Below are 26,955 nucleotides of genomic sequence, written 5' to 3' on the forward strand. Positions count from 1 at the left end.
TACTTAGGTTAAGATCTACCTCTTGTGCAAAATAAATATTTTATATTTATTACTAATTTTATGTTTTTCTGCATAATATGAAATAATAAAATAATTATTATATATTAAATAACTAATAAATCAGTTACTATTATGTAATATATTGGCGTGCGTATATAAATCAAATTACCGCTCTTGTTTATTCGCAATCATTTTAGGATAAATAAATCAAAACAATCAATTTTATCTATTGTATATGATATATAATTAGATGTAAACGATATTAACATAGATATATAGTATACTTTTAATATAGATACTTATTAAATGAAGTTTCTACTCATATGATTTTATTATTATTTTCATATTTGTGTAATAAAATTTTACTAATTAGTAAACATAAAATTAGAGGTGTTTGTCTAATAATATAAATTGAGGTGTTTGTCTGAAAATAAAATTTGAGGTGTTTGTCTATATCTTCCTCATTAACACCCGAAACTATCAATTCAAAACAAACTAATATCCAAATTAATCAGATTTAATGTTTTTTAATCTCGCAAAGTCCAAATTTAATCATCTCATCCCGCGCAAGGCGCGGGTTACTACCATCTATACTATTAAAGCAGGATCCTATTGTCATAATTACCTTAGGGGCATGTTTCCTTCACTAACATTGCATGTTTCATTAAGGGCAATTAAGTAATATTAATAACAAATCTATATTGGGTCATTATTTTTGGATCCAGCCCAAATCAAATCTCTCTTGGGCCATTTGGGCCTATTAAAAAATCAGATTCAATTCTCACCTTTTTTTTCCTTTGGACCATTGAGTCCAAGTTCAAATAATTTTTTTTCAACTATTCTTAATTATTATTTTTTTCTTTTCTTAATATAATTTAAGCATTCATAAAAATAATTGAATTTTTTTATTGAAAAGTATAAATCTTTATTAAAAGTATATAATTTTTTAATTAAAATATTAACCCCATAATAAAATTAATTTATCAGAGTTATACCAACTTAATTCATTAAAAAAATAAAGTTTAATTTTTTTAACATAAATAGTCATTTAAAATGAAATACGATAAATAAAGATAAAATTTTTAAGTCTTTTATAAAATAAAACACAAATATATGAAAATGTGACATTTACTAAATATTTGTTAATTGAAAAAAAAAAACAAAAATAAACCCGCGCTTTCAAAGCGCGGGTCAAAATCTAGTTATATATTAAAAGAGAAGCATTGTAATAAATGCATTCACACTATAATAGACATGTGGCAGTCTCACAATGATTTGATAATAAGTATGCTAACGCGCTCACACTATATTCATAAATGTGTTCACACTATGTACTTTGCGTTTTTTTAAATATACAACTCACATACATGGTTCCAATAAAACTCTGGATTTTTTGGTTCGAATAAAAATAGATAACGAATCAAAAGCCAAACTATATATATATTATTTTTATTATTTACGGATAAAGTTGAGCAAAATATTTATAAATTTTGATTCAATTTGTTATCCGTTTTGATTTGAACAAAAAATTCTGGATATCCGTAACTCTACGAAACAAATCAAATACTAAAATACAATATCCAAAAAAGAAGCAAATCACAAAAACCAATATTTTTAGGAACATATATCTAATTCAATATGTTATATGCATATATATACATATATGTAAATAATTATATATATATATACGTTATATATTGTATACTTTATATTAGTTTCACAATATTTTTATGAATTAAATTTATTATATTAGGTACTAGAATTTAAAAAGTTAAATAATGTTTTATTTTTGTAATAAAATGTTCTTATTAAATTCTTCAATTATTTTAAAATTTTTATTTTATTTACGGATCAAATGAGATATTCTTTTAAATTCTAAAACATTTCGGATATCCGAGTCACTGAATATCTAGGTGGCTAAAGATCGAATCGACACTAATGCTTCCAAATACCCAGATATTCGATCTGTGTCCACCTCTATTTACGGATACAATTTTATTTTCTTTATATGAAAAAATGAGTAATGTCAAGGCCTTTTTTATTTTAAATTAATTTTAATTTATCTTTATTATTTTGAACAAAAATGTCATTTAATATTAATTAACAATATATTTATGTATTTGTCAACTATTTTTATATACTTTTTACATACATATGCATGTGCACCTTGATGTGAACACCTTGTAACTAAGTATTCACCACAATTGAAGTATCTAATTTTTTTTAAAGTTGAAATATTTTTTCTTAATGGTTCTTTCACTACCGACCAAATTGTAATGAAATGATTTGTCTTAATAATTTTTTTTTTTAAAACTATTATCTGTTTAGAAACTATAATATGAAACTATTGGTTCGACATGACGACTATCTAAAATGCATAACATGAAAATAAATAAATAATATTAATTTTTGGTTTTTACCAGAAAAAAATAAAAAAAATCAAATATTTTAACCGAATAAACTAAAATGAATATTAATTTAAAATAATAGTTATATTTTAGAAGATTAAAAACCAAAAAAAAAACTTAAAACCGAACGAATATCCAGATTAAACAGATTTAATGTCTTTTTATTAAAAATAACGAAACAAATAATCACATCACGCGCAAGGCGCGGATTATTACCTAGTTCGGTAGATAAAGCAATTACCAACTAAATATGAAAACGTGTGTTTGGTATGTCGATACGCGTACGAGGTATTTAATTACTTTCCTTTTTTAATATTATTATTAATATAAAAAAACAGGTCCGAAAATCTAGTGTCGATTACAGAGTTCGAGTCAAGACAAAATTTCTTGTTCTACCTGTCCACGACTAGTTTCCCTTACACATACCTAGCCGGCATGGTCCGCTAACAAGGTAAAGACATCTCCGGAATCGTTTCCCATTCTCAACGTGAATAGAGATAGCTAGAAAAGATGAAATTAACGCGGAATTACCCAGCTTGCGGTCCCGAGCCTAAGAGATTTCTCGATCTTAGTTCCCTTCCAATTAGAGTAGCTAGTTCCTGATGACTCAGCTAGCCTATAACCGATCCGTTCTATGAAGCTTTAATTAATTTCCTAATCATTTGAAATGATGGTTTATTTGTTAGTTGTTACGTAAAGCATTTTTTACAATCCTTAAAAGGAACACCTATAAAGTATAAGGATAGATGGGTTATCGTAATTTAAACGTTTGTTGGTGGTGCTGGTCTTGCATTTCTAATCCGTGTGCTGAAATCTCATTCATCTTCATTTATCATATCATGCATTATAATACATGATGACATTATATTATGTAATACCTTTTTTCCAATAACGTGAGGATCCTGAAACGATAGCAAATTTGGATTGTAAAACTCGGAGAGCTCGTTCAACATCTTTCCGACATGATTCTTGCCTTGATGTAAACAATTTTTTTGGACCTTAGGAATCACTTATTCTCTGGACAATTGTTGACTATTTAGGATATATACCATTAGCTAAATAATAATTCATGTCATACTCTTATCCTTGAATTATGTAATTAGCTGGAGGAGCGGTACCTTGAAAAATGAAAATACATTAAAAAATTTAAAACATTAATATCATTGTTGATGCGTGGCATTCAGAAATAAACCTGTCATATTCTGTAACCGCTTCGAGAATGATAGTGGGTGAACCGCTACGACCTGAAAATTCCCCTACACACGCAGTTAGACAATTTTCCACTTTCATTGCATACAATAAAGACTTCCTAACATTCCTAGAAATCCACGTTTCTTGCAGCTATTGAGAAGTCTGGAAACGTCCTATGTTTGACATGCCACTCTGAAAACACATATACTATTGAACGACAAAATCTTTTTATGCATTCAATTGCTGTAGACTCCCCAATTTGGATGTGTTCATCGGTAGCATCAGCAGACATGCCATATGCCAAGATCCGAACATATAGCAGTTGTTACCTTTTATAAAGTTGATCATTCAAGTCTACCAGATGCATCATCATTGGTCGAAAAGTTGTGTGATCCAAATGCAAAATGTGCATCCAAGTGGTGCATCCACACAAGACGTTGTAAGTATAAATCAATTACTGTGTGTTATTTATTTATTTATTTTATATCAATTCTTTTTTTGTTCCAAAATATAATAGATAGAGAAAGTAAAAAAAAAATATTGGTGCAAGATCTAAAATTAAAAAGGTTTAAAATTTGATCATGTGTAGATATTGAAAATTGTTTCGACGTTTTCAGACAATGTGAATATCGGTATCCTGGATACTGAGAGCGGCATCGACAGTTCTCCAACATCACAATCGCCTGGATTTTCTTTATTTTCAATCAGTTTAACGGTTGATATTAAACCAAACCAGCAAGGCTGGCTTTACCTGCTCCCCGAGTTATGCACCCGAGAATGACAGTCAATGATCTCATTAATGGAGAATCAAATGAGTGGAATGTTGGATTACTGGAAAATTATGTTCACCACGATGACATACCTCTAATACGGAGTTTTGCCATCAGTCCAGCCAATTGCCGTGATATTTTATGCTGGAACTATACAAAGAGTGGACAATACATGTTTAAATCTGGATATTGGATAGCACGTAATTTACTAGAAAATGATGAAGAGATAGAGATCATGGATCCAAGTATTACCAAACTTCAAGCCTTTTCTTGGAAAATAAAGGCACCTCAAAATATATGCTATCTTATTTGGCAACTGATAACATGACATGTGGCGGTAATGAGGAACCTGACACATCGTAATATGCAATGCGATGATTACTATACAAGATGTGGAGAACCTGGAGAAACTGTTATTCCTACCATATTCGAATGCCTACCAGCTTTTCTGGCATGGTCTTTGTCAGCAACTCCATCTAGCCTTGACATCTTTCTGATATCGAGTATTTATGCCAATATGGACTACTTTTTATGGAGAAAGAACAGCATTGAAGAACCATAATTAGATTGAGATCCTTATCCTTGGATAATCTGGTATATATGGAAGACTCAAAATGATAAAATCTTTAGGAAGATAGACAAGGATCCTTAGGAAGATAGACAAGGATCCTTTGGAACTAGTTTAAAGCAAATGAGACGATGCCTCCATCTCCACAAGAACATTTATAGTAGAACCACAAGTCTTAAACTTGGGTAATATCTGCATGGTAGAAAGCTCATGGACCTCTACATCTCATTTCTGTGGATGCGGATGAGTTTGAATGGACAGCTTGTGGAAAATTCAACTTTTGGGGACTCAGAACTTAAGAAGACAGGAGGCTGCTTTGCATGCAGAAGTGGAAAAACTGCGATGGGCTATGGAGAGCATGCTTCAAAATTTGACATGCCAAAGCTTTGGAACAGATTGTAGGGATCTGATGGCAATGTTAAAGGATCCTCATGCATGGCCAAGTTTTACAACAAAATTGGAGGCGATAAAGACTCTTCAAATATGATTTCTGGACTTCATGATCTCTCACATCCCAAGAGCGTGAAATGAAATTTCTTATTTTTTTAGCTAGGAGTACTACGAGGTCTTTCCACAGAGAGTTTTGTTTCATTGGTTGTTCTATTCCGGTCTGGTTATCTAGACCACCTCATGTTTGAATAATATAATATCCGTTCGCTGTTAATATATATATATAAATATTGTACCAAATAAAAATGAAAATACGTCAAAAATACAAATATCAAATCTTATTGGGTATGTTGACCAGGTAGTTTGTGGTCTGTTGCTAAAGCTTTCTTTTTTTTGGCAACAGACGACTATTATCTTATTCAAATTTGAGGTGATTTGGATATCCAATGTAATTCTTGAAGAAGATGCATGGGAGGGAGCAAATGGCCTTTGATCTGTATTGTGCTTGTGCTAGTGGTTACATAAATCTCGAGAAGTAAGTTCTTGCTTAACTCAAACTACTTCCCAAGTTAAACTTCCATTGCACATTGATATGTGATTAATAATTTGTGAAAGAATAAGCTTCTCTATACTTCAGATACCTACTGGCATCATTAAATTGTTTTCTCCATCTAACTGATATAGAAGTTAATTAACTAACATATTTAAATTGTAGGTTCGCGATGCTTGACCTTTTAAATACTGAACTAGAATAAGACTTGCGCCTTGCGCATGGTGAATTTATATGAAAATTATTTAAGAAATATCGTATGGAAATATAAAATTTATATTCTTGATCGAATTAATATTTTTGGCCCTTAAACATTTTTTTTAAATTTTGTTTATTACATAATTTGTTTACTGATGAGCTGATCCCTTTTTTAAAAATATTTTAGGTAAAAAAATCACTTATCGCATACGAACCTAACGTTTAGGCCGAAGAATCACATGCCTACTTTTTGGTTACAATGAAACTATGTCAACTCGGTTTTATATCATGATTTAGAAATTTAAAAGTAAATTATGGTTATGAGAAAATTACGTTCATGGACCAATCTTATCTATCTTTAATATTTTTCTCATTTTTGTGTCGTTTTTTTTTTATTTTGGTTATTGTTCGATATAAATATTATTTTTTGAGTTTATTCTCATTTTGTTATTTTGTTTTGGCATGAAATTTAGAAAATGGTTAAGATTTAAAATTATTAAAGAGATACATACTTAGGTTAAGATCTACCTCTTGTGCAAAATAAATATTTTATATTTATTACTTATTTTATGTTTTTCTACATAATATGAAATAATAAAATAATTATTATATATTAAATAACTAATAAATCAGTTACTATTATGTAATATATTGGCGTGCGCATATAAATCAAACGACCGCTCTTGTTTATTCGCAATCATTTTAGGATAAATAAATCAAAACAATCAATCTTATCTATTGTATATGATATATAATTAGATGTAAATGATATTAACATAGATATATAGTATACTTTTAATATAGATATTTATTAAATGAAGTTTCTACTCATATGATTTTATGATTATTTTCATATTTGTGTAACAAAATTTTACACCAATGATTTTTTTTTAATATGGAATGTTTTGTGGTTTCAATAATTTAATATCATTTTAAAAAAAAAATGAAGATTTCAAAATTAAAATATTAAATTTTCAATATATGTTTAACGCAGATATCAAAATATAAGTATCTATTTTCATATGATGTATATTTTAATTTAAACGATATGAAATAAATATATATATATTAACATAAACACCTACTTAAATAAAATTACTTATTCATATGATTTTATAATCACTATGTCTTTTTATAGAAAAAAATTTAAACCTTGATCACAAAAGTTTATGTGAGACTTTTAATAGTTTTAGTAATTTATACACGTTTTGAAAAATTCAAAATACAACATATACAAAAAATATGTAAATTTTTATTATATGATTAATGTATTTGTGTAATTTATTTTAATAATAAATAATTAAACAAAATGATAGAAAGTATACATATTGTTAGCAAATCTTTATTATTTAAAATCATTAATTATCATATATATCTATCACATTAGGTAATTCCGTATGTTTTATTTAAGGAAATAATATATAATAATTTTAATTTGATAAATGAATGGTCCATAATGGACATACTATATAATATAACATTCTCTACCAATTTAATCTTGGACTAACAAAATTCTCAATTGATTCTCAAGCAACACGAACAGTTTAGTCAAATTTGAAAATGTGATATCAGTTCCTGTATCTGAAATTCTTTTAATTTTTGTCCGTAGGATTGATGCTTTTCTGAAAATGATCAGAACGGAACTGCTAGCAGGTTGCTGCTCACAGCCTATAATGAAAGCTACATCGATTAAATCAAGAAAGTGCAAGTTAAAGCACTGTCTCGGATTTGGATCGTGAAGATCTCGGGGATGTTACTGCATTTCAGATGAATGCTGGTGAAGATTTCGACTAGGATGATCTCACTTAAAGATTCACCTCTTTGTACAGATTAAGACTCCTACAGTTTTCTTATGTTCAAGCCGGAGTACTTAAAGAAAGTTATCATTTTGGTCAGATCCTTGGTTATGTGAATGATTTGATTATAAAGGCTCTGAATTCAATTTGGCCGTTGTTTCTATACTAAAACCCACTTGAGCACTCTTTCAAGCCTTTGTTTTAATTTGTTAAATCTTCTGGTCATACATGTTTAACATATGCTGGTAATTTCTTCTGGTCATACAGTGTAATTAGTAGAATTAAGCTTGGTGTTAGCCTCGGATTCTTCTTTAACGTCTCCTATGGTTATTGATATGCTGCGGTTGTCTTCTCACATGCTCGATTTGATATCTCTCGTGTTGGCTCTGATACCAAATATAGAATCTCGATCTCAAGAACACAAAATAATAATTCAAACTCAAACTCTTTATTGTTTTAGAAAACTCACTCAAAAACTAAAGCTCTCAACTCTCACAACTCATAAGTAAGCTACAACCTAGCATCTCCTTATATAACCACAAATGTTTTCTAATCTCATTAGGTAAACACAGATAGAAAATTTCTTAATCTATAACTCAATAGTATTAGGTTGTTTGCTTCTCAAGCTACTTCAAGCTTATCTGAACAGGCTTCAATTATTTCATGATAATCTGATCCAGCGACGACCTCTTGTGCTTGTAAGTCCAGAACAGTTCTCATTGCCCATCTGATTAGGTGATTGAGTGATAGCATCTCTTGCATGGTGTGTAACTTGGCCATCATGAATTCGTGTTATCCACGCTCTATGTAAGTGAGCATTTCTCCAGTTCACATTGATATTCCATTATATGACTCCACTGAGTGGAGGAGTCCATTAATCATGGTTTCCAAATCCACAGCCAGCCTATTGTGGGGCAGTCATAGTAAACCATTGCTCAACTTCATCCTTCATGTTTTTTTATCACTCTTTCCACCAACTCCTGGGTTGAAGCATAGAGAATATAGTTTCTGTTCTATATAGTCCCAAGTAACCATGGAACCGAGCGTATCACCTTGTGTGGCTTATTTCGGTCTTCCAACAGGTTGAACGCAAAAGAGCAGTTCAATTCAAACGATTAATGCATAACTGTATACTGGGAAGTGTAATACCTGCAGTCAGATGACCATTTGAAATTCTTTTCATTTTTGTCTGTATGATTCATGCTTTTCTGCAAATGATCAGAACGGAACTGCTACCAGGTTGCTCGCAACCTATAATGAAAGCTACATCGACCAAATCAAGAAAGTGCAAGTTCAAGCGCTGTCTCGAATTTGGTGAAGATCTCGACTAGGATGATCTCACTTAAAGATTCTCCTCTTTGTAAAGATTAAGACTTCTACACTTTGCTTATGTTCAAGTCAGAGTACTTAAAGAAAGTTATTATTTTGGTCCGGTCCTTGGTTACGTGAATGATTTGATAATAAAGGCTCTGAATTAAGTTTTGTGCTTGTTTCTATACTAAAACCCACCTGAGCACTCTTTCAAGCCTTGTGCTTGTTTCTATACTAAAACCCACTTGAGCACTCTTTCAAGCCTTTGTTTTAATTTGTTAAAATCTTCTGGTCATACATGTTTAACATATGCTGGTAATTTTTTCATTTGCGGTAATGTTAGCGACCAGGGGCGAAGCCACCTTGTACTCTATGGGTGCATGTGCACCCGTAGTATAATTTATGTTTCAAATTATGTGAGACAAATAAATAAAGATTTGGTAGGTCTGATGGTAAAACTTTGCTTGTGCACCCCCTAACAGCCCAGGTTCAATCTCTCTTATGTCTTATTTTCTTTTGTTATTAATTGTGCACCCACAAAACAAAATTCCTAGCTTCGCCACTAAGCCAAACCATCGTAAATCTGCGTATCAATATCATCTTCGTAACTAGTTTTGTTGTTCACTGCTATAGATTCACTCTTCTTTCCTTTATGAACACCAAATAACCATTTGAATTTTCTAAACACAGTACTCTATAAACCAATAATCGATAAATTAATAATTTTTATAAATTAATAAATTTTCCGGTCCCAACCAGTTCAAAAATTGACATAAATCGATAAAATCATAAGATAATTATTTTTTTACAAAATTATATGTTAATATATTGTCCCATTAAAATTATAAATTAATCATTTATATGTATACATATTTTATATAAGTAAGAACCTATTATTATATTGCTTTTTTTATATCCACAATGAAATTATCTTTATATTTTCTTAACAGTAAATATGTTTTTGATGAGATTTAGTAATATTATATCTAAAATCACATTTAAGTTCTATGCAATTTATATTATATACACCGAATAATATAATAAAATTAATCCAAATGTCAAATTTAAAATAATAATAATTAATTTCTACACACTAAAATCAAATATTTTCTTATCTTAGAATAAATATATCTTAAAATAAAAAATCTAATTAAAAAAACTTTTGTAAATTAATATTTCTATAAATTAATAAAATTTCAAAGTTCCAACATTATTAATTTATAGAGGTTCTACTATATCTTTTTTTTTTTCAATTTATCATAATTCCATTGAAGACAAACACGTATGGTACGGTACTTTTGTAGATTAGTTTTTTTTTGTTTCTTGGTTTAAATTATAGTTTGATTTACATAATTTAATTTGTTTGTTCCCCTTCACGAGGTGTTCGGAGTTCCCATTCAACTGTGTTTTATGTTGATTATACCCCCCCCCCACCGGTTTGGTTTTTCGTACCAATAGGTTTCTTATCATAGTTTAGTTATTGTTGTCAAAAAAAAAATTAATTTGTTGGCTAGAAAGATTTTGGTTTAATTCAATTGAGACTATAGGTATACTAAAAAAAATCAGAATTTAATGGTTAAATCTGGTTTTCAATAATCAGTGTGGTTAGCTGTGGCCAAAGAATTAACAAATCTGTAGCCAATGTAATTTTGTTTTTGTCAAATTGCATTAAATATGTGATCAAGGGATAAATAAATTTATCAAATTAATACTAAATCAGTCAAAATTAAGTAAATCTGCGATCAAAAGATAAAAATTGTATCAAATTCATATTAAATTTGCAATATTACGTAAATATGTGGTCAAAGGATAATAAATCTGTTAAAAACTAAATAAATCTGTCAAAAATAGGTAAATCAATGGCCAAAGAAAAAAAATTAATCAATCGAATATTATAAAAATTTGTCGGCAAAGAAACTAAGTTTAATTAAATTTGTAAAAAATCATAAATCTGTGACCAAACTTGACAAATTCGTAGAAATCTAATTAGTTTATAGCATTTAAGATAAATCTGCCACAAAAAAAAAATTAAAAAACAAGTTTGTAATTACATTAAACGTGAACAAAATAAGTCAAATAGTAATGTCATTTTCGTAATTATTGGTTTTATATCAAAGGAACTAAGGGTAAAACAGGTACGAAATTAAATTAGTAACTATAAAAAAATTAGAGTCTTTCTAGTAATCGACTAATGATTTGGGTTAAACTAAAATTTTCCCCATAATTTATTAACAAAATAATTCTAAATATTTAAACTCTCTTTCTTACGTTGAACATCTTGTACTCCGCCTAAAAAGGTTTTTGCTGTCAACTCTCTTGGCAATTCCGGTGATCACTTTCGGCAATATGAACCATTTCGTTTGATGAAAAAAAGATATGAAGAAGAAAAAAAGGAAGAAGATCATTGAATCAAAAAAAGTTGAATCAATGTGATTCAATGTCAAAAACAAGATAAGTTTAGATAAAATCATTTAGGATTGCTTCTAAGGTTTTCTCAGATTTAAAACATAGAATATATATTTAAAAAAAAAGAAGATAAAACACATATATAACGGCAGAGTATAAATTTTAATTTGTTTAGAACATAGAATACATGTAAGGAATAGTTGTTTTATCTACGATATATGATAGAGTAAGCGATAGAACATAAATGAACGTTGTCTATATTTTTTAACAATGAAGTAAAAAGCCTACAATATATGTTGTACTTTATAATAGTAAAGAGGTTTGGTTAGAACTGAGAAAAACATATTCTATATTTAGATATATCATAGAGAATACTTTAAAATATGAATTATAACATTTATAAAACGTATAAGCTAGATCAATTAGAACGTTTATTTAATCTTTGTAAAAAGTTATAATATGCAATCTAGCAAATCTGGATCAACATATCGAAATTTTTTTTGGAATTCAATATTTGTATTTTAAAACTTGTAAAATATTATAATGATCATATTGATTTTCTATATTTTTAATTTATATTTAGTTTTAACAATTTTTTGGTATTATCACTACAAGAAAACAGCGGTATTTTGACGGACATTCCGACGGAAAATGAAATCCTCGAAATATCCCGAGGAATTTCCGAGGAAATTCCGAGGAAGCATAAAATTGGGTTTCCTCGGAATTTCCTCGAAATATACCGACGGAATTCCGACGGAGACGGAATTCCGAGGAAATATCTATCCGTCGGAATATTCCGAGGAAATTCCGAGGGAAAATGGGTTCCTCGGAAAAAACCGATGAATTCCGAGGAAATATTATAGCCGTTGGAGAGCCGTTGGGGGATTTTACAAAATTCCGAGGAAATTCCGACGAACTAGCCTTTTCCGTCGGAATTTCGTCGGAATTTTCTCGGTCTGTCGGCAGGATTTAAACTATAAATACAAGCACTCCTCTTCCTCTTCATTCACTCCATATCTTCATCCTCCCTCTTACTCTATTTACACACGAATTTGATTCATAAAAAATATGTCTTCTTCAAATTATTTTCGTTCTTGGATCGATCGACCTCATTTGGATCCGAACACGAGATTGCTTACGGAAGAATACCAACGAGGTATAACCGAATTCATGGGGTTAGTTCACCGACAACCGGAAGAAAAAATAGGTATGTTAAGATGTCCTTGCTCTAATTGTAAAAATAGAAAGGTTATTAAAGAGTGGGATGTTTGGACTCATCTATATTTGAGTGGGTTTACACGAAGTTACAAAATTTGGTATCATCATGGGGAAACTGATTATGAACATGGTAGTACTAGCGAACCTCAGCCAGCGGTTAGATTAGAAGAACCAATTAGAACAGATGTAGATTATGGTGTAGGTACTGAGCAGATGGTAAATGATCATTTTAGAGGGGAAGATTTACCCAATGCAGAAGCTAGGAGATTTTATGATATGTTGGATGCTGGAAAGCAACCATTGTACGAAGGTTGCAGAGATGGTCATTCAGCTTTATCATCTGCTACAAGATTGATGGGCATTAAAACAGATTATAATTTGGCTGAAGACTGTGTGGATGCGATTGCTGATTTTGTAAAAGGTATTCTACCCGAGGATAATGTAGCTCCTGGTTCATACTACGAGGTTCAGAAACTCGTAGCTGGTCTTGGTTTATCGTATCAGGTAATAGATGTATGCAGCGACAACTGCATGATTTATTGGAGGGCGGATGAACAGCGGGTTACATGCAAATTTTGTGGAAAGCCTCGTTATAAAGATACGAGTGGAAGAGTTCCAGTGCCATATAAAAGGATGTGGTATTTACCTTTGACGGAAAGGTTGCAGAGGTTGTATCTGTCTGAACGCACAGCGCAACCAATGAGATGGCATGCGGAGCACTCAACAGATGGTGAGATCAGACATCCTTCAGATGCAAAAGCGTGGAAGCATTTCCAATCAAAGTATCCCGACTTTGCGTATGAGAGAAGAAATGTCTACCTTGGATTATGTACTGATGGTTTCAGTCCGTTTGGCAAGAGTGGAAGACAGTATTCTCTATGGCCCGTCATTCTTACACCATACAACCTACCCCCCAAACTTGTGCTTGCGACGAGAGTTTTTGTTTCTCTCGATTCTCGTTCCCGGACCAGAGCATCCTAAGAGATCACTTGATGTGTTTCTTCAGCCACTAATATATGAGTTGCAACAACTATGGGCTCAAGGTGCTGAAACATACGATGTTTCGTGTAAAGAAAACTTTCAAATGCGGGCAGTACTAATGTGGACAATAAGTGATTTTCCAGCATATGGTATGTTGTCTGGATGGACAACGCATGGAAGGCTATCATGTCCATATTGTCAAGATAACACTGATGCTTTCCAACTAAAACACGGAAGGAAAACGTGTTGGTTTGACTGTCACAGGAGATTCCTACCACCTGATCATCCATATCGTAGGAGTAGGAATTTGTTTACGAAGAACAAGAGGGTGTTTGACAGTCCACCTCCGGAAATTTGTGGGAAAGATTTGAAGATACAAAGATTTTGGTGCAGAAAGGACGCCAGACGTCGGTGGACATGAGCGTTTTCCGGTAGATGCTGTTGGAGAACTACATAACTGGCACAAAAAAAGTATTTTCTGGGATCTGCCATACTGGGAGGATCATCTGCTAAGGCATAATTTAGATGTCATGCATATTGAGAAGAACTTTTTTGACAATCTCATGAACACGATCCTTAATGTTCAAGGTAAAACAAAGGATAATTTGAAGTCAAGACTGGATTTAGTCGATATATGTGCTCGTTCAGAACTTCATGTTGATGAGAATGGTAGGGCTCCTTTTCCCATATACCGACTTGATGCAGAGGGAAAAGATGCGTTCTTTGATTGGATTTCAAACGATGTGGAATTTCCAGACGGTTACGCATCAAATTTGCGTAACTGTATCGACAGAAAGGAAGGAAAGTTTACTGGCTTGAAAAGCCACGATTGCCATGTAATGATGCAGCGCCTCCTTCCGTTCGCCTTCAAGGAACTATTACCACGAAATGTTCATGAAGCAATTGCAGGGATAAGTGGTTTCTTCCGCGATTTATGCACGAGATCAGTGACTCTTGAAGGTATTGAAAATTTGAAGACTAACATAGCCGTGATTCAGTGCAACCTTGAGAAGATATTTCCTCCCTCATTTTTTGATGTTATGGAGCATCTTGTTATTCACCTGGCAAGAGAATTGGAACTTGGTGGTCCTGTGCAGTATAGATGGATGTATCTGTATGAGCGGTATATGTTCCATTTGAAAAAGATGGTGAAAAATTTAAGTAGGGTGGAAGGTTCTATAGTCGCACAGATGATCAATGAAGAAACTTCAAACTTTGCCGAGTACTACTTTCCAGCAGAAGTTCAGACCAAAAACAGAAGACCTGCTCGGCATGATGATAGAGGCGAACGGGCAACATATCATGTTACGGTTCCAGACATTTTCACAGACGTTGGACGACTTAGCGGAAAACCAAAGGACCGTCGACTTACTGAGCAGGAGCGCAGTCATTTGCAAACATATTTGCTCACCAACTGCGAAGACGTTCTTCAATATGAGAGGTAAATAAATGAGCTTACAAATTTTTATTTTAACAAGTTGAAATTTAAATCTTAATTAATTACATTATTGTCATCATATACAGGATTTTCATGGCAGAAAAGCGGTTCGAGTATAGATACGCCACAGAGGACGAACTAGAAGAAATGAAGCAGAGAGAATTTACTGGATGGATGTTTACTTATGTGAGTGCTTTAAACAAATTAAAATATATTTTATCACATATTTATACTAATTCACATTTATTGATATAACATATATATATGTGCTATTAATAGGTGTCTGCTGGTTTGGCCAGAGGTGAAACATTTGACGATTGGATACGTGAGATGGTCGTTGGACCAAACTTTGTTGTGAAGTCATATCCGAGATTTTGTACTCGAGGATATGCATTCACAACTCAGAAGAGGAGACGTTCGAGTACGACTTATGATGCTGGCGTTTGTTCTGCATCAGGAGATGATGTATACTACGGACACATACATGAGATTTTGGAAATCAAGTATTTGGGCATGGTTGGATTGCGCTGTACTGTTTTCTATTGTGATTGGCACGACAACACTCCAGATCGAGGTGTGAGAACAGATGCATTTGGTGTTACATCAGTAAATTCGAGGCGAAAGCTGCAATATTATGATCCTTTCATTCTTGCTTCTCAGGCCGATCAGGTATTTAAATGTTAATTATTCAGAATGATTCATCATCATGTGTATTAATTTATAATTTTTTTAAATGTTACAGGTTTGTTATATCAAGTACCCCCGGGTGAGGAACAGAGATGATCCATGGGTTACTGTTACAAGACTCAACCCGAGAGGCCGAGTTCAGGGAAGTTCTGAGCTGGAAGACCCACTACAACCAAGCACATCCGGCAACTTAAGTGCAGCAGAAGATTTAGCTGGAGTTGGCCTTGTAGTCGATTTAACCGACTTTGGAGAGGAAGCCGTCGTTCACGTAGAGGATGAACCAGTGATTGGAGAGTTTCACCAAGATCCAAATTCAGATTCATCTGGTGATGATGACTCGGAAACAGACTACCATTGATTTTTTTTTTTTTTTTTTAAGAAATACCGAGGAAATTTGAGGAACACTTGATATAACCTCTTTCCTCGGATATTAGTTATTTGGTTTATCTAGCAAGGCAAAGCTGAATACGAATTAAAAACTACTCAAAACACAACCAAATAAAACGAAGAAACCATGTAAAAGAAATACGAACTCATAATTAAGAAAAAAAAACTAAGTTCAAAATTAACAGAAAATAAGACCATAAAACGTTAGAATAAAAAAGAAAATAAAATAGCGCGGTCGGAAATCAAATGGCAATACTGGCCGGTGATAGCTCCTACTCCTCGTCTCCTGCTCCAGATGTTCCTGCATCGTTGGGTCTCTTGGACCTCTTTCTTACCCTGTGTGTACCACTCGAACCCGAACCAGAGCTGGATGGAGAGTTGTCCCGATGAACTACATCATCCTTTTGGCAACGACACGGCCTGATACGTGAAATGGCAGCCCAGATCTTGTGTAGCATGTCGTTGTTTGTCTTTATGCTCTGATCTCTCCAATGTTGTTGCTGGCGCGAAGTGGCGTTCGGTGGAAGCTCTTGCAGCTTGTACTGGCTGGAGTCTGATGGGAGTAGCTGATGGGGTTGTGAATCATCTGGAATGGCTTGTGCAGCCTCATCTTCTCCTTCTTCATCAACCACGGCCTTGCCTTTGGTCTGATATTTTGGCGTGAAGAAGGATGGCTTGTCTACTAGTGCGGTAGCAGGGGGTAGGAACTCAACTGCAGCCTCTGAAAGTAGAGCAGTCAGGCCGATCTGAGGCAGGTGGCAGTAGAGTGTTTTCTTCGCTCGGTCCTGGAATACGTAGACGTAAGGACCATCCCGATCGATCCTCGAGTGGGGACCAGCTATGAACTCCTTACTTACTAGAGAAATGACATCCAGGTAGTTCCAAGCAATGTTGTTCGATCTGTCCAGTGCTACCTGCTGGTTCTGGCAGTCTACACCCACATGTCTAAGGATCCGAGTAATCACTGCACCAAATCCACATGCATTGCTCTTGGATTTGGTTACTTTCCCCTTGTATCCTGCTAAGTTTGCGGCCAGCACCGCTCCCATGTTGAAGGCAGTAGCAGGTGGGAATGTAGAGTTTCCAAATGCCGGTAGCAAATGCCTCACACCTTGGTACAGGAGGCACAACTCCCATTGCGTGACTGATGCGGCTGTGGTTGTCCCGTATAGCAATGAGCCAATGAGGCGTGTCGCATATCTCAGTACTGGGCTCCGGATAAGTGACTCCTTTGCCTGAGAAGATCTATAAACCCCTGTGCCAATCGTTTCCCAGAAGTTCAACAGCTCTGAAGTCCAATAAAGACCAGATGTCCTCTCCCCCGCACTCAATCCAAATAGTCCGCAGAGGTCTGTGAAAGATACCTCATAGTATACTTTCTGCACTACGAATGCCAGAAAACCTTCCTGATGGCTATCATCGGGACGGCTGACGTATGCGGATGCTATGAACTGGCGTACCAACTCCGGATAAGTGGGTTCCTTGAGGTTGCATAGTTGGCCTAGACCCATGTTCTGGAATAGCCCTTCAATGTCTGCTTTGATTCCCAATATTGTCATCGTCTCAGGACATGCTAGTTGTGTAGCCGGAACGGCTACCTTCTTCATGTTGTTGTAGTGGGTCGTATCAGACTTATCCCACTTCTTTGGCCTTTGCGTCTCTCGCTGAGACGAACCCTCTTCTTGTGTGTTCTTCTTTGCTGATGTTTTCGTGCGCTTCATTCTCTACAAAATAGAATCATTGCTCTCAACATGGTTATAATCAATTAAGAACTCAAAGCAACATGAAAATGAAAGGCGAAATCGAGTTGTGATAAAAAAAACGAAATTGAAAAAAATTCTCAATCCCTAAATCATCTCAATTGTGTTCCAAACTCGTTGATCACAGACAATTGTGTTCTATTCCATGTTTAAACATCTGTTTCATGCATATTTGATCAAGGAATCAACAAGGAAATAAGAAATTCACAAAACCCAAATATTGCTCAAGAACACGATTTCAGAATGTGGAGATTCGCGGAGTATACCTGTCTTAGGGTGAAAACGAGTGTAGGAATCAGGTAGAGCTCGAAAAATCAAGGGGAATAGAGCCCAAAATTGTTCAAATCGGATGATTATAGAGAGAGAAAGGGGGGGCGAATTATAGGGGAAATCGGAGGGGATGAGAGTTCTGAGGTTTAGATCCAAAAAAGGTCGGGTTTTGCCTTATAATTCTGTTTCCCGCACACGCATCGATCGATGCATTTTTGAACACATACAGATCGATCGATCACATTCTTACGGCCCGGTGCATCTTAGTGATCGATCGATTCGTTTTTATACATATAGCGATCGATCGATTCGTTTATACAAAAACTCACTAGATTTTCCGAGGACATTCCGAGGAACACTTGAGATTCTCGATCGATCGATGGGATAATCTCATCGATCGATCACATTCTTACGGCCCGGTGCATCTTAGTGATCGATCGATGCGTTTCTGGATATATATCCATCGATCGATCCGTTTATAAAAAAACTTACAAGATTTTCCGAGGAAATTCCGAGGAACAATTGAGATTCTCGATCGATCGATTGGATCATCTCATCGATCGATCACATTCTTACGGCCCGGTGCATCTTAGTGATCGATCGATGCGTTTTGGATATATATCCATCGATCGATCCGTTTATAAAAAAACTTACAAGATTTTCCGAGGAAATTCCGAGGAACAATTGAGATTCTCGATCGATCGATTGGATCATCTCATCGATCGATCACATTCTTACGGCCCGGTGTATCTTTGTGATCGATCGATACGTTTTTGAACATATATCCATCGATCGATGCGTTTATAAAAAAAAATTGACGTTTTGAAACCCCAAACACTTGTTCCTCGGAATTTCCTCGGAATATTCCGAGGAAATTCCGAGGAAGAAGAGGGTTTCCTCGGAGTTCCCTCGGAATAATCCGAGGAAATCCCGAGGAAATAGGGTTTCTAAACAAAAAACAACGTTTTGCGGTTTGAATAACACCTATATAACCCTTATTAAGTGTCTTACGTTCATTACGAAGTCAAATATTTGTTCCTTACCGTATAATTAACACTTTTCCGATTGTATGAACGAAATCCCACAACATAAGAGAAACACTTATACCTTTTAATGAACGGTAAAGGGAATACTTTCAATTAGTTTTGAAATTTGTTATTTCATGGTTTATGCTCATCTATACAAAGAATCCTCAATGGTATGCATTACAATTGTATAAGAAATGAAATACGGCAAAAAAAATTGATGTTTTGAAACCCCAAACACTAGTTCCTCGGTATTTCCTCGGAATATTCCGAGGAAATTCCGACGGATATTTTACTATCCGTCGGAATTTCCTCGGAATATTTTCATTTTACCGGGCAAATATTTCGCGAAAATTGAAATTAGAATTCCGACGGAATTCCGACGGAAAATGTCCGTCGGACCCTAGGTTTTATAACCACGAGCCCCTTCTTCTTCCCCATTACTCTCTTCTTCCTCTGCACGACTCCTCTCTTCTCTCCGGCGATTTCCCCCTGAAATCCGACGATATCTCCGGTGATCTCCCCCTTCTCTTACACAAATCATGTAAGGACCCTATCCCACTCTCTTAGGTTCTATTTCTTAGGTTTTTGTGTAGTTTTGATAGATTTTTGTTAGGGTGATTGGTTAGGATTGTGATTTGGTTGTATAATAGGTTTAGAATTACGATTTGGTTGAATAATTTGTTTTGTTGAATTGATGTTGAATTTTTTTATAATTTTTTTATTTTTTGGTATTTATAAAATCGATTTTTGTATATAAAATCGATTTTTGTATTTTACAAATCGATTTTTCTATATAAATTCGATTTTTTAGATTTTACAAAAACATTTTGGTATACAAATTCGATTTTTTTGGATTTTACAAAACATTTTAAATATCTATAAAACTTTTTTTGTGATTAAAAACTATTATTTGGGATTTAAAAATATTTTTATTATATATATATTATAAAAACTATTTTTTTAATTATTAAACTATTTTTATTTATTAAAACTATTTTTTGTTTATTAGAACTATTTTTATATATTTATTAAATATTTTTAATATATATAAATCTTTTTTGTGACTATATTATTTGGAATTTTTTTTAAAAACAAAATTAATTTATATATTTCTCTATTTATTAAATATATTTTTTTAATTTACAGGTCTCATGATGATCAGACCCGGCCTACGACAGCGTCGTAGTCGTGGTGGTACGGGGAGCCAGTCTCGGGATTCCAGCCATTTTCAGGATTCCCCTTCGCCCCACAGCTCCAACCATACATCTCCCTCTGCTGCACCCGCTCCTGCTCCTCTCGCTCCCGCTGCTGCATCCGCTCCTGTTCCTCCGGGTCCTCCGGGAGTGATGCGTGTTGCGGAGTTGGTTCAACAGCCCGGTCGTGACCATCTTCCGTATCTCACTCCGTATCCACATGGACGGGGTCAAACATGGTAATTAAACATTTTTTTCTTTAAATTTGGATTCATTATTAACCGTTTATTCTTTTTATTAGGTTCAACCGATCCGGGAACGGGATCAGCGCATGGATCAACCGTATGATGTACTCGGCCCTCGACAGTGGACATCCGACTTTCACTCACTTCCCTACCGAGAAGCAGGTTCTGTGGTTTCGTCAGTTTGCGGTAAGTATTCTAATTTCTTACTTATATTTTTAATCTTTAATATAATTTTTCTACTAATTGTGTTTTTTTTTCAGCAAGAGTTCAACTGGAATTCCGATGAGACGCTCTTTATCTATCACCACTTCGTCCATAAAGTAATGGACAACTATGGGAAGCAGATCCACGAGTGGAAGAAGAAGTGGGAAATCAATAAGGTTCGATTTAATTTATTAAACAATTTTTTAATTTATTAAACTATTTTTTAATTTATTAAACTATTTTTTAATTTATTAAACTATTTTCTCTTTTTTTTTTTATTAAAAGGTCCCAAAGTCGATGAACGACACGGTCTGGAAGGAGTTGTGTGCGCATTGGGATAAAGAAGAGACGAAAGAAACTTCTTCCACCAACTCCACCAACCGCAGGAGCGACCGTAATGGGAAGGGCATCTACAAGCATAACTTGGGTGCTCAATCTATTGCCACTCTGGGAGATCGCATGGTAAGTTCAACCGTTTTTTCTTCAATTATTTGAGTTTCAGAATTTTAATTTATTGTGCATTTCTTCTAATTTCTAATGTTTCTTTAATTTATGTTTTTTCAAGGCGGAAGAAAATGATGGCGAGCCGGTTGATGATCTCGCCCTAATGAGGAGGGCGTATACCAACAAGAAGACCGGCCAGATTGATGACGGTCTTGTGAGGGACGTGGTCGACCTGGTCCAAACTCAGGTGGTAGACGAAGTGTCTCAGCTTCAAACCGAGGATGACGCTTCGACGGCTTCGACCAACTTGTCCCGGTTTCGAATCAACGAAATCGTTGAATCCGTAAGTTCTTTTTTTTTAAAGTTCAATTCATTTATTTCTTGGTTTAAATTTGTAAATTTGGCTATTTTCTATTCAGTCGGTTCCAAAGAAGAAGGGACGTTTGGTCGGTTTGGGTCGTCGCACCCGGTCGGTTCCTCCTTCTTCTGCACCACCGCCCTTTGTTGATCCAGAAGTGCTTACGGCTCAGTTGAAGGACAAAGATGATTGTATATCTTTGTTGGAGACCCAGATGGCGGCTCAACAGGCGGGCTATGAGGCACAGAGGAGGCTGAACCAGCAAATGATGGAGATGATGCAGAGGATGTACCCGAACGAGGTCTTCCCGGACGTGCCAGACCCGTAGTTTTTTTTTTTTTCCAAAAACTCGGAATGTTTTATTTTTATTTGTGAAACTTTGAATATTAATTAATATGATTTCAATTTTAATTTTAATTTCATATTTTCGAATTTAAATTTCAGAAATTTTTTTTTTTTTTAAATTAATATTTTTTTCATTCCGAGGAAATTAATTATATTTTTTACTCGATCGATCGATGCGTTTTTGGACATAAATCCATCGATCGATCTGTTTATAAAAAAACGTTCGGAATATACCGAGGGAAACCTTTCCTCGGAATATACCGAGGGAATGGTTCCTCGGTATATACCGAGGGACATTTCCCTCGGTATATACCGAGGGACATTTCCCTCGGAATATTGCGAGGGACAGATCCCTCGGAATATACCGAGGGACACATTCCTCGGAATATTCCGAGGAATATGTCCCTCGGTATATTCCTATCGATCGATGTATATATGCCTAAAAATGCATCGATCGATGAACGTCCGAGGAAGTATCCCGACGAAGTTCTCCCTCGGTATATTCCGAGGACCTTTCCGACAAACTAGTGATCCTCGGAAGTTTGTTTCCTCGGAATTCCGTAGGAAAATTCCGAGGAATTTCCGAGAAAAGAAGAAATTTCGAGGAATTATTTCCGACGACTTGTTTTGTCGGTATGTCGTCGGAATAACGATATTCCGACGAAATTCCGACGATTTTTTCCCTCAGAATCCTTGCTGTTTTATTGTAGTGTATGAAGATAATTATTTTAAAACTGTCTAGTTAATACAAAAGTATAAAGAGACAAAAACATTCTCATAATCGCCTATTTTGCGGATTTCTCATTTATAAAAGGTTAAAAGGCAGACTAAAACTTGTTCTTCACTAAAAAAACTTAAATTCTCAATAATGGTAACTTTATATTTTATACAAAAAGACAAACAGAAAGAGACTACAATTCAGTGTGTCCTACTTTGTGAATATATATTGCCTAAGTGATTCATTGACTATATTACTTCCTTTTACCATGAAATCATCTATATAAAGATCATTACTACTGAAGAAATAATTAATCATTCCAAGAAAAATATTAAAAATGTCAGAGCCCCCAAATAAGAAGATCAAACGCATTGACGAGCTGCCTGAAGATCTCACTGTAGAGCTGCCTGAACATCTGGTGGAGTACATCATATCAATGTATTTCCCCATCCAATATGTTCTACAAAACCGTGTTGTGTCCAAAACATTCAGGGAAGCAGTGATTCGATCCCGAGACCTTGATTTCGGCAGGATATACTCCAGGAGACGTAGTCAATCAGAAGTTGTACGTATAATTGAAGAGATTTTTAATCAACACAAAGGATCAGAAATCAACCGATTTGTTCTGATTCTCAATCATATTGGCGTAGAGGATAAGGTACTCTCGTCGGTAAAAACATGCCTAAGTAAAAACATTCAAGAGCTGACGTTAGACTTCTCCAAATCCAAGAAAGTTATGGATCTCTCCGTTGATTTATCGGCCATCGAGGCATTATGAAGTCCAAGGTAACACCAGAGAAGATAGATGCAATATTCAGCAACTGCATTCACCTCGAGACCCTTGAACTAACCAGATGCATAACGCATGGGGTATTGAGCATCAATGCTCACAATCATAAGAGGTTCAAGGAACTGGTCCTGTATTGTATGCCTAATCGCTTGCAAATCATTTTAGATGCACCTACTCTTGAATGCTACATGTATGAAGAATTTGTTAGGATTCTTGACTTTTCAAGAGTGGACGCACTTAAGGAGGCGAAACTCCATTATATCCAGAATTACAGTTGGCGTTATTACGACTCGTCTTACATGGTGCTTGCTAACATGGTGGCCTATACAGGAGTTCATGTCCTCTCAACGACAAATATCTTTCTTGAGGTAAACTTTTTTCGAATTTACTTTTCTTTATTTATAAAAGTGTTTCCTGTTTTTATTGCAATATCTGAGGAAAACTTATATAAGATATCATTTTTCCACAAAATGAAATATAGGATAACTTTACAGATAAAGACACTCTTGAGTGAATTTTTAGAGTTCCTTTTGCAATTCTGCACAAACTCATTAGGTGATCAACTGATCATGATAGAGGATGTTCATCTTAGATAGAGTATGCAACATTCACATGCGTTTGTTTCCTGTGTTTATATAACTCACTTCTTTTTGTTTATAACTTTGGCAGTCGTGGTTTACGTACATGAATTTTTATGTTTCCTATGACATGTATATATATAGTCATTCAAGGAAAGATACATAGAGGGAGAAATGAGAAGCCCGATTTTCAAATTTTTGAACTTGAAAGAATTCTGTATTCTTTTTAAAGCTCCAAACTTGTGTACTCTTTATCACATTTCTGAATTCCTCAAAAGATCCCCTAAGGTCGAAAAGGTTTTGATCGAGGTACGTATCTCTCTATCTATCTCAAAATCAATAATTCTCTAACTCTAATTAAGTTCATTAAATTTCTCGTTTGGTAAACGCAGATTAAGAAGTTCACATTTGAACCTGGTATGCTTTGTATAATTCATCAAAAGTCATATATGGAGAGCAGAAACTACGAGTTTAACTCTATCAACGAAGTCACGATTGATGGCTACAAAAACCATTGGCATGAGCTTGATATAGTGCAGTTCTTTTGCGGGCACGCAAAATCGCTAAAGAAGTTGAAGTTGATCATGCCAAAAAACGTTAAGAAAAGAGCATGCGGACTCGATTATGCTAGGTTGGATTACATAAGAAGCAGATTTCCAGGTGTTAAAGTGGAGGTTTAAATTCAGGATATGACCAAGCAGGGCAAACTATAATAGCTCTTTTGATATGTTTTTTAAAAAAATATTTAATGTTATTCTCTGAGATTTGAACTCTTTTGTTTTTAGTTTTGGTATTGTTTAAGTTATAAACTATGTCTTGATCCCCGTAACCTCACAGATTTCTTTTCTAGCAACTGGAATAAAACATATAAATAAATAAATAATATGTTGTGTGGTGTTATATAATTTTGTTCTATAATATTTATTTTATCTAAATTAATTAACATTATTTTAATTTATGCAAATTAATAGTGAATCAGTTATTTTATAAATCTGTCGAAATATTAGGAAAGTAAAACAAATGATTTGTTAGGTTATAAACATACAAAATGAGATGTATTAAATTTAAAACCATACAAAACAATAATTAAGTTCAAATGAATGTTTCTGTTTAAATAGTATAAGATTTATTGGGATCATTGATATCAAAGTGGTTTTGGTCTAATTTGCTCATAAACTACCCATAAAAAGAAGTTTAGAGTCATATAAAATTTGAAAAACAATATGAGATGCTAAATTTTATTATATTTAATAATTATTGCTAATTGTGAAATTAGCATAAATTATTGTTAGTAATTTGTTTAGCATCCATTAAGTAAGAAATCAACGTTGATCAGTATTACTTCATTCATGCTTCAGTTGGTCACAATTAGAAGAAGAACAAATATGAGGAAACACAATGCTCCTTAAAAATTTACACCATAAGGATAAAATGATTTTAATATCCAAACTTGTTTTTCTTCTTGTTCCTACAAATTATTTTATCGAAAAGCAATATAGGAAATTTTTTAAAAAATATTTACGGAAATGGATGAAAAGGTACATGCTTAAAATCTTGAAGTTTTCAAGTAGTTTTTGGAAGCTTTTGTCGTCTTCATGATCCCCTTCCTGATTTTTGCAGAACGAGGCAGAACATCAAATGAGACGCCATCCAAGCCGAATCAAGCAGAAGAAAATCTTGACAATGAGGTCAAATGTATTTTTAAATTATAGTTGAATGTATTTTGGAAGAAGAAGTATTGGTATCTATATCATTATGAATATGTTATTTCAGGATACTATAGAGCATTTGACTGAGATCATTTCAGCAAACAATAAAAAGGTAAACACAAAGTCTCTTTAATATATAAATGTAGAAACTCTTTCATAACTACAAATTATTTTTTTTTATAGGAAAATACACAAGCTTTGGATAACACACCTGCCCCTACAATGTCTACACCAATTCTTGATCAAAATCAGAATGCTGATATAAGAAAATATCTTTCGTAAAAATGGCTTATTATTTTTCTACATATATCTATTACAGTTTTCTTTTGTTTTATAGGATGAGACACAAACTGAAACTCAAGTTCTTCCACCTAATGTGACACAACAAGTATGCTTGTTATTACTTTTAGAATTTTCAACTTATTTAGGTTGTTTTTTTACATATGCAGGATCGTCTTCCTGATTGTTGCAGCAAGTATGTTTCATTTTATTTAATTGTAGAAACTCCTCATAACTACCTTTTTTATTTTATTATTATTATTATTACAGGAGGATACACAGGTTGAGTATAACACACCTTCCTCTCCAATCTCTTCACTAATTTCACTAATTCTTGATGAAAATCAGAATGCTTTGGTAAGAAAAAGTATTTAAAATGTTTTATAATATTTTTCTATTTAACTAACTCTTACAATTTCCTTTTGTCTTATAGGCTGAGACAAAGACTGGGACCCAATTTTTCCCGTAAGAGAGAGAGAGAGAGAGAGAGAGAGAGCCATCGGATGAGACGTCATCCCAGCCGAATCAAGCAGAAGAAAATCTTGACGATGAGGTAAGATTTATTCTTAAATTATAGTTGAATATGTATTTTGGATGAGAAACTATTTTTATTTATATCATTATAAACATGTTTTTCCAGGATATTACAGAGCCTATAGCATTATGAACATGTTTTTCCAGGATGCTACAGAGTCTTTGACTGTGATCATTTCGCCAAACAATAAAAAGGTAAAC

The 26,955-nt window shown here is 33.9% G+C and overlaps 1 pseudogene; it reads left to right on the forward strand.

Annotated features, from left to right (window-relative positions):
- Positions 1-23,201: 23,201 nt before the first annotated feature.
- On the forward strand, positions 23,202-25,307 carry LOC106423383 (annotated as a pseudogene).
- Positions 25,308-26,955: the final 1,648 nt, after the last annotated feature.

Source organism: Brassica napus, chromosome C1 (assembly GCF_020379485.1).
Source record: "Brassica napus cultivar Da-Ae chromosome C1, Da-Ae, whole genome shotgun sequence".
NCBI lineage: Eukaryota > Viridiplantae > Streptophyta > Magnoliopsida > Brassicales > Brassicaceae > Brassica > Brassica napus.